At 46.8% G+C, this 13,668-nt stretch overlaps 1 long non-coding RNA gene across 1 annotated transcript; it reads right to left on the reverse strand.

Moving 5' to 3' along the window:
- Positions 1-1,679: 1,679 nt before the first annotated feature.
- LOC107400749 (uncharacterized) lies at positions 1,680-4,137 on the reverse strand. Its single transcript, XR_006065218.2, has 2 exons — positions 4,061-4,137; positions 1,680-1,910 (listed from the first exon to the last, which is right to left on the reverse strand). It is a non-coding gene; the product is annotated as an uncharacterized LOC107400749 (long non-coding RNA).
- Positions 4,138-13,668: the final 9,531 nt, after the last annotated feature.

The following is a 13,668-nucleotide window of genomic DNA, read 5'->3' on the forward strand; positions in this document are numbered from 1 at the left end:
TCAAAATACGATTTAAAAAGTTTTCCACTAAAACCAGATGTTTCGTTTGTTTGTTTTTTTGGTTTTTCGAGACAGAGTTTCTCTGTGTGGCTTTGCACCTTTCCTGGAAATCACTCTGTAGCTCAGGCTGGCCTCGAACTCACAGAGATCCACCTGGCTCTGCCTCCCGAGTGTTGGGATTAAAAGCGTGCGCCACCACTGCCCGGCACAAACCAGGTGTTTTACATATAGAACAAAAGTCAAGTTGAGAATTTCCCTTGGAAGCAAATTCTCTTTTTCACACTATCAGAGTAAGTGGGCCTGGTGATGCACACCTATAATAATTCACTGCTTGGGAGGTAGAGACAGGAGATCATGAATCTAAGGCTAGTCTCAGCTACATAGCCAATTCTAGGCCTGCCTGGGCTACATGAGACACTATTTCAATCAAAATAAGGCAAACAAACATTTGTGGTAATCAAGTATTCAAGGATGTCCCTCTATAACTAAATACTAAAGACAACAGTTCAACAATTAAGGCCTCCCATAGCAGTGGGGGCAACCATAAAAACATTTGGCTATTCTGGTCGCAATCGATAGCCTTTTTCCTAAAAAGACAAGATATGCTTGGGACGTCAGGTTGCTCTGTACTAATCCCCATGCGACTATTCTGGGCATTATTAACTGAGCACTTCAAGTCTCTTTAGGAAGTGAGACCAAGTCTGCCCACAGAGAGCTGGAGTAAGCACTGTGCTCCCCATAATTACTTTGTAGACACAAGCCCATGAACTTGACTCTCAAATAAAGGGGAGGAGACACCCTTCATTTCATTGAAAGGGGAAGAGGATGGGAAACACACGCTAAGAGGTTTTTAACTCGTTCTAGACTGTTCATTACACATAAAATGTAGGGTTTGGAGGGGATCTTTCTAAGTGGTACCACCTAAGGAGTAAAACCTGCAGTGGGAACTCTAGACTCAGCGACGCGTTCGTCTCCTCTGGGCTCTAGGTGTGACTTGAGTGTCAGTTGGACTATGATGGGGAGATAGACTTATCTTCGAGAACACTCGGGTTTCCCACCTCTGAAGAGGAAGTAATTATAGACCCTCTAGGCTAAGATAAGTTCATGAGAAAGTGCCGGGGGGCATTTTAAAAAGCGTGGCCCACGACACATGGAGCTATCATTACCATACTCTGCCATGTAATCTCTCCACGTGGGGATGCAGCCATTAGCTGGAAGCCCCCTCAATGACACTGTGAAGCTGTGTCTGGCTTTAAGACATTGAAAGAACTTTGAAGATGAAAGGGTGCCTCCATGTTTCTTCGCCCGGGGTCTGGTCCCACCCGAAGCAAGTGGCCGTGATTGTTCTCCTTCGGATGTTTATTTAAAAAACTCACAGAGTATGGCTCAGCAGGTGAAGGTGCTCGCTGCCAAACCTGACTAGATAAGTAGTCCACCTGTGAAGTTCGTCCTTGGACCCTGAGTGGGACAAAGGAGAACCAGTTTCCACAGATTGTCCTCTGACTTTTGCACACATGCAGTGGCTTCTTTGGAAAGATATTTTGTGGACTGGAGATGTAGTGAAACAGTAGAGTGCTCACTGAGCATGCTCAAGGACACTCATGTGCACGCGCGAGTGCGCACACACACACACACACACACACACACACATATGCATGCATAATTCCAAATAACTCATATATGTGCAAAAAAGTTATTAAACTCGGATAGCAGCCGCACAGCCGACCTTCACATGGAGCTTAGAGCCACAGGGGTTTCTGAAGTCATGGGAGGTGACAGTCTACGAGAGGTTAGGGGCTGGAGGTAGCGGCAAACAGTGACTGTTACACAGATGAGCTGTCCTGGGTGACAGTCACCTGTGGTCATCGGTCTAGATCACGTGGTCCTCTTCCCTGGGGAAAAAGCTCCTCCTAGGAAGAAAGAGGGACATGCCTGTATCTCTAACGGCCACTGTTGTATAATACATACAAATTTCTCTTATAAAAGGTTGGATTTTTCAGAACCGTTTCTACGACTGCCGTCTGCGGTTTCTCTGAATAACCAGAGGAAATAATTGAGGCATATTCTGTTTTAGAGACACTGTTCCATGCAATTTTGGTTTTGTTTGTTTTGTTTAGAGACAGGGTCTTGTGTAGCTCAGACTGGCCTCAAATTCACTACGTAGCCAAGGATGACCTTGAACTTCTGATCTCCTTCCTGCCCCTGCCTCCCAAATGCCACCACGTGCGTTTCAAAGAAGTTTTTTTTTTTTTAAGGTTTATTTTACTATTTTATGCATATGAGTGTTGTGCTGACATGTGTTTGTGTACCCCCTCCATGCCTAGTGTCTGAGGGGGTCAGAAGAGGGTGTCAGATCTCCTGGGATTGGAGTTTCAGCCAGGTGTAAGCCATCATATGGATGCTGGGAATCGAACCTGGGTCCTCTGCAAGAGAACCAAGTACTCTCAACCACTGAGCCATCTCTCCAGCTTCCAAATAAGTCATTTTAAAAAGGCACTCTCTAAAGATAATGCCAATATCATGTCAACATATGGAGACTGTGATTTCTTATGGTTTATATAATATTTATTTTAACCAATTGAGTCACTTATGGATATTCTGGTGTTTTCTTTTCCTTATAACTTTTAAATCACATTTTACTTAGAGTGTGCTGCCATGGCACGTGCCAATATCTGAGGACCCCTTGTGGGATCATTTATCTCCTTCCTCTGTTGGGTTCTGGGGAACGGACTTAGGTCCTCAGGCTTGGTGCCCAGGACCTTTATTTGCCCACTGAGACGTCCTGTGGTCCTATTTTTATTCTGGAAGGGCTGGAGATCTCACGCATGCTAAGCAAGCACTCTCTGCTTGTTATAAATAGCGGTGCCAGCTGGGTGTGGCGGTCCACGTTGTCATCGGAGCGTGCCGGCACTAGGGAAGCTGAGGCCGAAAGGGCAAGTTCAAGGCCCGTGTGGACCCCATAACTAGACGTTTATGTACTTAAGGGGGAAAAAATCCTTGCGTCCTATACATGCCTACAGCAGGTTTCACACTCTCAGGGGATCGTTCAACACAGTCTGATACACAAACAAACAATTGCATGATCCGCCACGATCGCAATCAAGATTTCAACCGTTCCTGGGCCTGGAAAGCTGGCTTGACTGTTGATGGCCCTTGCTGTTCTTTCAGAGGACCAGAGTTCGGTTCCCAGTAACCACGCTGGGCAGCTCTCAAGTGGCTGTAACTTCAGCTCCATAGGATCTGACACCATCTCACGTATCTACACACACGTGTATGGACACACACACACACGTAAATACGTAATAGATTAAAATTATAATAGTTCCTGCCGTTTGCCTTCTGACTTGGTCTATTATATTTTGTCACGCCGCTGTGCTTCCTTACGGCTACTACGACCATGATTTAATACAAACATTTCTTTCAACAGACACCTCATAACTGTCCTTCATGCTCTTGTTTGTTTTGCAGGGCTGGGGATTGACCCTAGGGCCTTGTGCCTGCTAGGCAGCTGTCTGAGCTACACACCTCTTTTGTATTGGAAACAAATATATTCTAAAGCTTGAATATGTATGGTGGGAGGGGAGAAGATGTATTATTATTGTACATACAATTTTTTTTTTTTTTGGAATACAGAGGACATTGTCTCAAAAAAAACGAAAACAAACAAGCAAAAAGCCATATCCCTTCCCTTCCTGGTACAACAGAAGAGAAATTATTTTTTAAGTAGAAACTTCGCGCGCGTGCGTGCGTGCGTGCGTGTGTGCGTGTGTGTGTGTGTGTGTGTGTGTGTGTGTGTGTGTGTGTGTGTGTGTGTGTTGCTAGGGATTGAACCAACAGACCTGTGCATGCTAACGGCACACTACAGCTCTGAGCTACAGCCCAGTCGTAGGGCAGAGAAATGCACGCTCTATTTTTAGACATTCTCCTGAGTGTGCTGCTCTTCAGTTGCTTTCAACTCAAAATATTCCTCATACCAGAGCGGCATATTTTGGAGCGGCATATTCTGGAGCAAACGCTTCCTCCCTCTTAGACGCATGGTAGAAATAGCAAACCTACCCACCTTCTTCAGAAATGGCCCCGTTCCTCGCTGCTGCCCCCCATCTGTGGTTTGCCCCACACATCCACAACCTAAAAGAGAGAGAGAGAGAGAGAGAGAGAGAGAGAGAGAGAGAGAGAGAGATCTGCTTTTGACATCAGTCAATGATTAACAAAGGTCAAAAACCTGGGCTGTGTTTCCCCGTGGCCAGCCCGAAGCCATGCTCTGCACTGCAGGTTGCCATGATAAACAAGGGAAGTTACCCAAGCTGTGGGCAGAGCTTGTTTGTCCCTGTCCAGTGCTCTTACGACATTGCCCCCCGGCTACCAGCCTGACACTGTTCTTTATGTCACGTCCTGACTCTTTCCAAATTCCTGCTCGTAGAGAAAGCCTCACTCACTTCCTCAGGGTGCTTTTCGGAACTTGGCTTTCAGCGTGTATGGGCAACTCTTCTATAGCAATTCTAGTGTTTTCAGTAGGGGGCTGGGACTGGGCTTGAGGACTGGGGGGGGGGGGGGGCGTGCTTGCTTTTAATCCCGGGCACCGGGGAGGCAGAAGCAGGCGGATCACTGTGGATTTGATGACCACTGGTCTACACGATGAGTTCCAGGTCAGGCATGAACTCCTTACATAGTTCAGACGAGCCTCCAACTCATCATCCTCCTGCCTCAGCCTCTTTACTGCTGGAATTATGGACAGAGGCTACCGCGTCTGGTTTTTCAATAATTGTTTTTTTCTTTTTTCCTCCCTTTTCTTCTGTTGTCCCCTGCTCTTTCTTCTTGGTGCTGGCATTTGAACCCAGACCCTTCCGAATGTTGAACATACTCTCTGTCTCGGAGCTACCTACACTCAAACCCCACTCAGTTTTATTTATGATACTTCCCAGTTTTACATCTTATGTGCACATAGTTTGTGGCTTGACTTTTTGCAAGTGACCTCTTTTCTCCCTTCTGGCTCTCTCACTTCAGACAAAAAAGGTACCACCTACACGGAAGGCTTCCCAGACCAACTCTTATCATGTTCTTCTGATCTTTATTTTATATTTTGATAGTCTTAAAAGACTTATTGATTGGCTAATTACAGACCACCGGCCATTATGATATAATTTTCCCAGTTAAATTACAAGGTTTGGGAAGGCGGGTACCAATTTGATACCTCTTTTATGTCTTGCCCGGTTCCCCTTGTTCTACAGATGTAGTGAGGTGTCAGCATCTGAAGCAGTGAAAGACCGGATGCCCCAGTCACACGGGCGATCCACATCAGCCAACCACAGCATCCCTGCAGGCCGGCCTCCCTAGCCAGGCTCCCCTTTCTGGATGTGTTCTGCTCAATTTAAGCTGCTCTGGGCATCTTTCGCGGAATCTACAGCCACTGTTACCTCACTCTGGTAAAAATAAATAAATAAATAAAACTAAGGGAGCATTATCTCTCTGGGATGCTTATCTACAAGAAAACTGTTCTGAGCTGGCTGGTGGTGGCAGCGCACGCCTTGAATCCCAGCACTTGGGAGGCAGAGCCCGGCGGATCTCTGTGAGTTTGAGGCCAGCCTGGTCTACAGAGCAAGATCCAGGATAGGCACCAAAACTACACAGAGAAACCCTGTCTCAAAAACCACTCCCCCCCCCCAAAAAAAAGAAAGAAAACTGTTCTGTTCACCTGAAGCTGCTGCCTGAGATGGAATCTGTGGGTGGTGACATCTATCTGAGGACCCCGTGTGTCTCACAGATGTAGCTGCCTGTAAAAAGCCCTGCTATGGGAACTGGCCATAACTTGGACAAATATCCCAGGACAAACAAAGAATTCAGAATCACCCTACCTGGCCAGAATAAGAGCTGGGGAGCTAACAGCCCTTAGCAAGTGCATGTGGATGAGGAGAAGGACCTGTGTGGCCCAGCAAATTTATGAAGCTGTAATTTATGCAAAAGTTGTGGATGTGTGCATGCTTGTGTGTTTGTGTGTGTAGAAGGAACAGTCAAAATAAGTATTGGAAAGCCAGGCCAATGTAGCACACAACTGTCACCCTAGCATTTAGAGAGCTTAGGCAGGAGAATCACACATTCAGAGCCAGCCTGGACTACACAGAGGAACCCTTATATGAACGAACAACCAATAGATGTTGAGAAGTTCAGTGCCATGATTATCTGAATGAAAATTTCTGTTCTCTCGCAAACTTAAAAAAAAAAAAACAAACAACACAACAACAACAACAAAACAACCCACCATTTATTTATCTGTACATGTGTGTATGTGTGTATGTGTGCATGTGTGTGTGTGCATGTGTGTATGTGTGCATGTGTGTGTGCATGTGTGTGTGTGCGTGTGTGCATGTGTGTATGTGTGCATGTGTGTATGTGTGCATGTGTGTATGTATGCATGCATGCCACAGTGCTCGTGTAGAGGTCAGAGGGGAGCGAGCTCAGGTCATCGAGCTTGGTGACAAGCACCTTTTCCGACTGAACCATCTCACTGGCCCTTTCCCACAATCCGAATAGCAAATATTTCTCATCTGCTCACGCCGATGCCACATCTCTTACAACATCCCTGAAATCAATACCTAGTAAATCATTGACGGGCAGCAGAAACCTTCTGGAATTTTTCTTTGAGGCTGGCTCACTCTTCCCCTCAAGTGGCTGGGCCCCACAAGCCAGGGACACGGTGGTTCAGAGGTGACCTTAGGTGTGAAGACAACTTGGCCCTTTGATCAGGGTCACTGGGGAATTTATAAGGCTTCAGTGAATTCCTATAGCTCAAGCTTCTAGAATAGTGTCTGCAGTACAGCAAGACCTTGAGTAATGTTCAGGGAAAGTTCTTTCCTTATCCAAGGGGCCTTCTTTAGGGATAATATTTCTGAAATTAAATATATATATATATGCAACTGTTTTACATATCCCCCCTTTCCTGTAGGATATCTTCAACTGAACATGAATAAACTGGTACTGGCTTGGAGACAGTACCAAGTCGGTCAAGTACTCACCTGGAAACACGATGTGTTACGCTTTGATCCCCACTACCACCTAGATGGAGCAGAGTGGCACACACCTGCCATCCCAGAACTTGGGAGGTGGGGGCAGCAGGATCAGAAGTTCAGCGTCACCAGGTCTAATGGCACACACCTTTAGTCCCAGCACTCGGGAGGCAGAGGCAGGCGGATCTCTGTGAGTTCGAGGCCTGCCTGGTCTACAGAGTGAGTTCCAGGGCAGCCAGGGTTACACAGAGAAACCATGCCTGGAAAAACAAAAACAAACAAACAAAACAATAAAAAACAAAAATGCATTACTAATCAAAGTGTGTGTTTATCATGGTATGTTATCTCCAATTATCTGGTGAACAACCCTTAGGATTTTTAATTTCAAATGACTTTTGAGAACCCCGTATATTTGCCCAAATAATCTAAATGTTAGTACTGTTTGTTTTCATCTCCTCTGAGGGAAGCCAGAACCCTGTATTTTATTCTCCAGGTGTGCACTCATCTTTTTCCTCTGGCTTTTTTTTTCTCAACTGTGACCTAGCATAGGTAATTGCAAATGGAAATTACCAATGAATATCTTAGACCCCAGTGGGTTAGTGTGGTATTGGTTTTTTCAAATTTATGAAGCTGTAATTTATGCAAAAGTTGTGTATGTGTGCATGCTTATGTGTTTGTATGTGTGTGTGTGCTATACACAAGTGCAATGTACATGTGTGTCCAGGTGTATGTGTGCATGGAGGCCAGAGGTCAATATCAAGTATATTATTATGATTATTAGTTTCATTATTATTATTTTGAGGCAGGGTTTTACTACATAGCTCTGACTGTCCTGTAATTTGCTATGTAGACCAGGATGTCCTCAAACTCACAGAGCTCCTCCTGCCTCTGAGTCCTGAGTGCTGGGATTAAAGGTGTGCACCACCATGATCAACAAGTATACTTTATTTTGGGGGACTGATCTCTCACTAACCTTGGAGCTTACCGATGTGGCTGGAGTGGCTGGCCAGGGAGCCCCCGGGGGCCTCCTGTCTCGGCCTCCCAACCTTGGGATTATAGATGCTGTCGGTCACATGTGGCTCTCCATGTAGCTGCTCGGGATTTGAACTTAGAGCCTCATGCGCACGCAGCAAGTACTTTACCCTCTGAGGCATCTCCTCAGCCTCAAATGCCTTTAAAATACCACACTATGTTTTTGCGCGCCTGCTCGTCTGTATGTGCACCACATGGGTACAGCACCTGAGGAGGACAGTGAAAGGTGCCCAGTCCCCTGAAGCTGGAGTTACAGGCAGTTGTGAGCTCCTCATGGGTGCTGGGAACGAAACCCAGATCCTCTGCAAGAGCAGTGAGTGCTCCTAACTGCTGAGCCGCGTCTCCTGTCCCCGTAAATCTACTTCTACTCTGGAACGATTTTGCTCTTTTTCCATTTATATTTCCTTGGGGAAATGAACTGTTAGCCGTAGAAGAGCTGATGTTCCTACCTTCTTCCCACAGTGTCCAACCCAGGATTATATCCGAATCGCATCCATCTAGACCTTATTGAAGCCGTTCTCGATAGTTTCAGCCACTTTGACCGATCTTCCTCGAAGAATTGCGGGCATCTTCTTGACTCCCATGGCCTAACTTGAGACCTGTGGTGGTTTGGATACAAATGGCCCCCATAGGCTCATAGATTTGAAGGTTTGGTCATTATGGAGTGGTGCCGCCGGACAGGGATTAGGAGGCGTGGCCTTCTTGGGGTGGGTGTGGCCTCGTTGGAGGAAGCGTGTTACTGGGGCGAGCTTTGGAGTTTCGAAAGCTCAAGCCAGGCCTAGTGTCTCTCTCTCTTCCTGCTGCCTGTGGATCCAGATGCAGGACTCTCAGCTCCTTCTCCAGCACCATGTCTGCCTGCACGCTGCCATGCTTCCCGCCAAGCTGATCATGGACTAAACCTCTGAACAGTAAGCCAGCCCCAATTAAAGGTTTTCCTTCGTAAGAGTTGCCATGGTCATGGTGTCTCTTCACAGCAATAGACATTAACTAAGCAAGACACTTTACTCTTTTTTTTCAATAAATACATCTGTTTATTTATATATAAAATGCATTTTGAGTACCCTCACCCTCTTTATTTCCTAACCCTCAATCCCCATTTCTCCCTACAAATTTCTTTCCCCTAATCATGTCTTGTGTGTGTGTGTGTGTGTGTGTGTGTGTGTGTGTGTGTGTGTGTCCCACTTAGTTCAACCAGAGTTGCCCCTGTGACCTGGGTTTGGAGCTCTCTCTCCATCAGAACCTAGTGTGCTCACTAAGTAGGTGCACTCCTGAAAAAAATGACTGTCCTTCCTCCAGAATCCACCAGCATCCAGTAGTTCATCAGGGAGCAGTAGGGACACAGGAGCCCCTCCTTCATCCCTGACTAACCGTTGAGAAGTCTGGTCTTGTGTGGGGCCCGCCCAGCGCAGGCCACAGCAGCTAGGGTAAAATAATGATGGCAAGGGTTGTGTCACGCCCAGAAGATGGCTTTCGGCAGCTCTTCTGCCTTTCTTCCAATTTTTACGTTCTTTCCACCCCCTCTTCCTCAGTGTTCCTGACGCCTTAAAGGTGGTGGCGTGAGCATCCTGCTTAGGAACCGAGCAACTCCAAAGCACTTCTTCTCAGCACCCCGAGCAGCCCTAAGTCTATAGTCCTCCTCGTTCACTGCGAAGAGAAGCTTTGTCCATAAGTATAAACACAGATATTCGGGAGACAGTTTGACGCCCTGTGGTCAAGATCTGCCGATAGTCAATGATCTCCACAGCCATGAGTTTTTGACTGGGTTTACAGGACCAGGCACGGATTCCCTCTTCTGGAGGTTTGTCATTGTTCTTAAGTTTCTTAAGTGTGGTGTGGTTTTTTTTGTATGTATGTATGTATGTGCATATGTGTATGCGTATGTTTGTATGTATATGTGTGTATGTATATGTATGTATGTATGTTTATATGTGTGTGTGTGTGTGTATAGTCTGGGATAGCCTGGAACTATGCACCTATCATAGCCCAAGAACTGTGATCCTCCTTTCAGCTCCTGAAAGCTTTGTATTTGTCTTTTCTTCTTTTCCTGGTTAGTGCTGGGCACTGGCCTTGTGCATGCTAAGCATGTACCCTGCCACTGAGCTACATGTGTGGCTAAGCTAAGTGCTCAGGCCCTGTTTTGCTTCTTTTTTAAAACTTTTTAACTTATTTTGTTTGTGTGTATGGGTGTTTTGCCTGCTTACATGTTCGTATGAGTTTCTGTTACTGTGACAAAACACCCGGGCAACTAATAAAGGAAAGCCTTTGATTGGCCTTCGGGTTTCAGAGGGTGAGAGTCCGAGAAAAGGCATGGAGGCAGGAACAGCAGAGAGCTCACCTCTTTATCCATAAACAAAGAGACAGGGAGGGAGAGGGAGGGAGAGGGAGGAAGAGAGAGAGAGGAAGAAAAGAAAAGAGAGAAAGAGGTCACTGGGAATGGTGTAAGTCCTTGGAAACCTCAAATCCCACCCCCACTGACACATCTCCTCCAACAAGGCCACACCCCTAATCCTTCCCAAACAGTTCCACCAACTGGGGACCAAGCACACAAGCCCCTAAGGGCCATTCTCATTCAAACCACCCCAATATCTGTGTGCCACATGCACACATCATGCTTGAAGGGGCCAGGAGAAGCAGTCAGATCCCCTGGAACTGGAGTTATCAATGGTTGTGAGCGGCCATGTGGATGTTTGGGATTGAGGGGTTCTCTGGAAGAGCAGCCAATGCTTTAAACACTGAGCTGTTTCTCCAGCCCCCCCCCCCCCGACTTTGTTTCTTATCTTTTAAAGACCAATGACTATCAGGGGATGAGTCACTGTCAGTCCAGGGCCCTGAGGTCTGAGGGAAGGCAACTAGTTAAGCACTCTGGTAAGTGAAGCCTCACTGTGGTGACAGGACACACGGACACTGAGGTGGGATCTACTCGGATCTGTATCAGACTGTGGACATCATTTTGGAAATGTTTCAGTTTGGTTTAGTAGGTCCAAGGTCTGTTGAATTGACATAGGGAAGTCTTTTTTTCCCTCCCCTTCTCCATTCTGTGCTCTCCACTGAGGGAGCCTCAGGGTCACGGGTAGCACATGATTTTCCAAGCTTCTGAGACTGCAGATACGGAGCTGCTAACCCCACGGGCTTACGTTCACCGAGCTGTCACGAGTCAGGTGCTGCCTTCTTCGTGCCTTGGTTGATTTCATCTCTGGAAGAATGCTATATATACCATGAGTGCTATTATGCTCTCACTTTCTCCATGTGGGATGAGGTTTTGCTGGAGTTAGATTACCTACTCTGGGTCATACACCACCTCCGCACACATTTGAACCCCGCCCTTCCGATTCCCCAGCCTACGAGGTACTTAGCCACCAAACGTTCTGCCTTTCAGTTGTATGGCTTCATCTTTTTTCTTGTCGTGAACGAAATGGAAGTTACCAAAGTGACAGCCATGATCACAGGGACTGAACCAAACAGGCGACACTGACGGCCAGAAAGGCTACCCTAAATGATTTTCTTCTGGCCTTGAAGTAATCCACGTCCATGGGAAAAAAAAAAAAAGATTTATTTTTATATTTAGCTATATGTGCATGTATGTGTGGTGGAGGTATGTACATGTGAGGGTAGGTGTCTCTGGAGGCCAGAAAAGAGTTCCCTCCCCTGGAGCTGTGATTACTGGCAGCTGTGAGCTACCTGATGTGGGTGCTGGGGACTGTCCTCAGGTCCTCTTCGAAAACAGTACATGCTCTTATCCACACTCTTTCTTTTTAGTTCTGACTGTACTGGAAATTGTTGTGTTGTCTCTTTGTTGAGACAGGAATTGCTACCCAGTCCTGATCGGCCTGGAACTCAGTGTGTAGACAATGCTTGCCTCAGACTTGGTGATCTTCCTGCCCCTGCCTCAGAGTGCTGCTAGAAGAGGGGTGTGCCACCATACCCAGCTCTCTCCTAGAGTTAAAAAAAAAAGATTTAAAATTATTTGTATTTATGTAGGTGTCTCTGTGTGTATGTGTCTCTCTGTGTACGTGTATATGTGTGGGTGCCTGTGGAGACCAGAGGCATCAGATCCCCGGAGCTGGAGTTACAGGCAGTTGTGAATGGTTTGACGTAGGTGCTGGGTTTAGAGATTGTGTTCTTTCCAAGAGTAGCAAGGATTCCTGACTGCCGAAGGACCTCCCTATCCCCTCCCTGAGAATTTTTAAGAGAAATTTTAGCGCGCCATTTTTTTTTCTTTATTTATCTTAAGATGAGGTTCTCATTACATTGGCCCATCTAGGCTATAAACTCCTGGGCTTAAGCAATCCTCCTGCCCCAAGGGCCTTTTGAGTGGCTGGGACTATGGGTGTATGCTACCCTGCCAAGCTAAGAAAACATTGTCTCACATAACAAGTCTTAAGTAGGGCAGCTTCAAAGCTGGTTAATTCCAAGACCCAAGAAGTCCCTTTCATCGTTCAGCTTTGCCAGATTCAGGGTGTCCCTTGGGTCCATAATTTGGCTCCAGAATTCCCAGGTGCCACATTAAGTGTGTGAAGTCCAGAGGGATGCCTTTTTTTCAAGGTGATGAAATGGTTCCAAAAAGCCACCCAGCAAGATTTCTCTCCCGAGGTAGTGTCTCAATAGGTGGCTGTGTGAGATCGGCCCACACTGAAAGCTGTCTGTGGTAGGGGAAGGTGTCTTAGTCAGGGCTTCTATTGCTACAATGAGACACCATGACCAAAAAGCAAGCTGGGGAGGAAAGGGTTTATTTGGCTCACACTTCCACATCACTGTTCATCACTGAAGGAAGTCAGAACAGGAACTCTAGCAGGACAAGAACCTGGAGGCGGGAGCTGATGCAGAGGCCACGGAGGGGTCCTGCTAACTAGCTTGCTTCCCATGCCTTGTTCAGCCTGCTTTCTGATAGAACCCAGGACCACCAGCCCAGGGGTGACCCCACCCACCATGGGCTGGGCCCTCCCCCATCCCTCACTAATTGAGGAAATGCCGTACAGCTGGATCTCAGGGAGGCCATTACTCAGCTGAGGCTCCTTCCTCTCTGATGACTCCAGCTTGTGTCATGTTGGCACACAAAACCAGCCAGCACAGAGGCAACCACAACAGACTGAACATTAAGCCTCACCCCTGAGCTGCCGCTGACCCTTTTATCCAGGGAGGATTCTCGGGCTAAAACATTTAGTGATCAAAGAGGCGGGTGAAAGATGCTAAAGTCTGCATCAAGGTCCAATTTTTAGGGTAAAAAGACTCATAGTTGCCTCACCCCGTTCTATGTCAAGGGCTTTAGGTGTCTTCTCTCACTTACTCCTTATAGTAACCCAAAGAGAATAAAATGGGAACGTTGTTATTCTGTTATTCCCATTTTCCTGAGGACAAACCTGTTTCAGAGTAGCTACTCACAAGGCATACAAGAACCAGGAACAGACCTGCACCTTGAATCCCAATGCTCAGGAGGCAGAGGCGGACTGACCTCTGTGAGTTCGAGGCCTGGTCTACATAGTGAGTTCCAGAGCTTGAGACCCTGTCTCAAGGAGGGAAAATGTCATAAAAGAAGAAGCAACAGGGACCAGAGAGATGGCTTAGCAATTAAGAGCACTGGCTAGAGAGAACTGTGTTTGGGTTCAAATCCCGGCCCCCACACGTTGGCTCACAATTG

Source organism: Peromyscus maniculatus, chromosome 18, assembly GCF_049852395.1.
Source record: "Peromyscus maniculatus bairdii isolate BWxNUB_F1_BW_parent chromosome 18, HU_Pman_BW_mat_3.1, whole genome shotgun sequence".
NCBI lineage: Eukaryota > Metazoa > Chordata > Mammalia > Rodentia > Cricetidae > Peromyscus > Peromyscus maniculatus.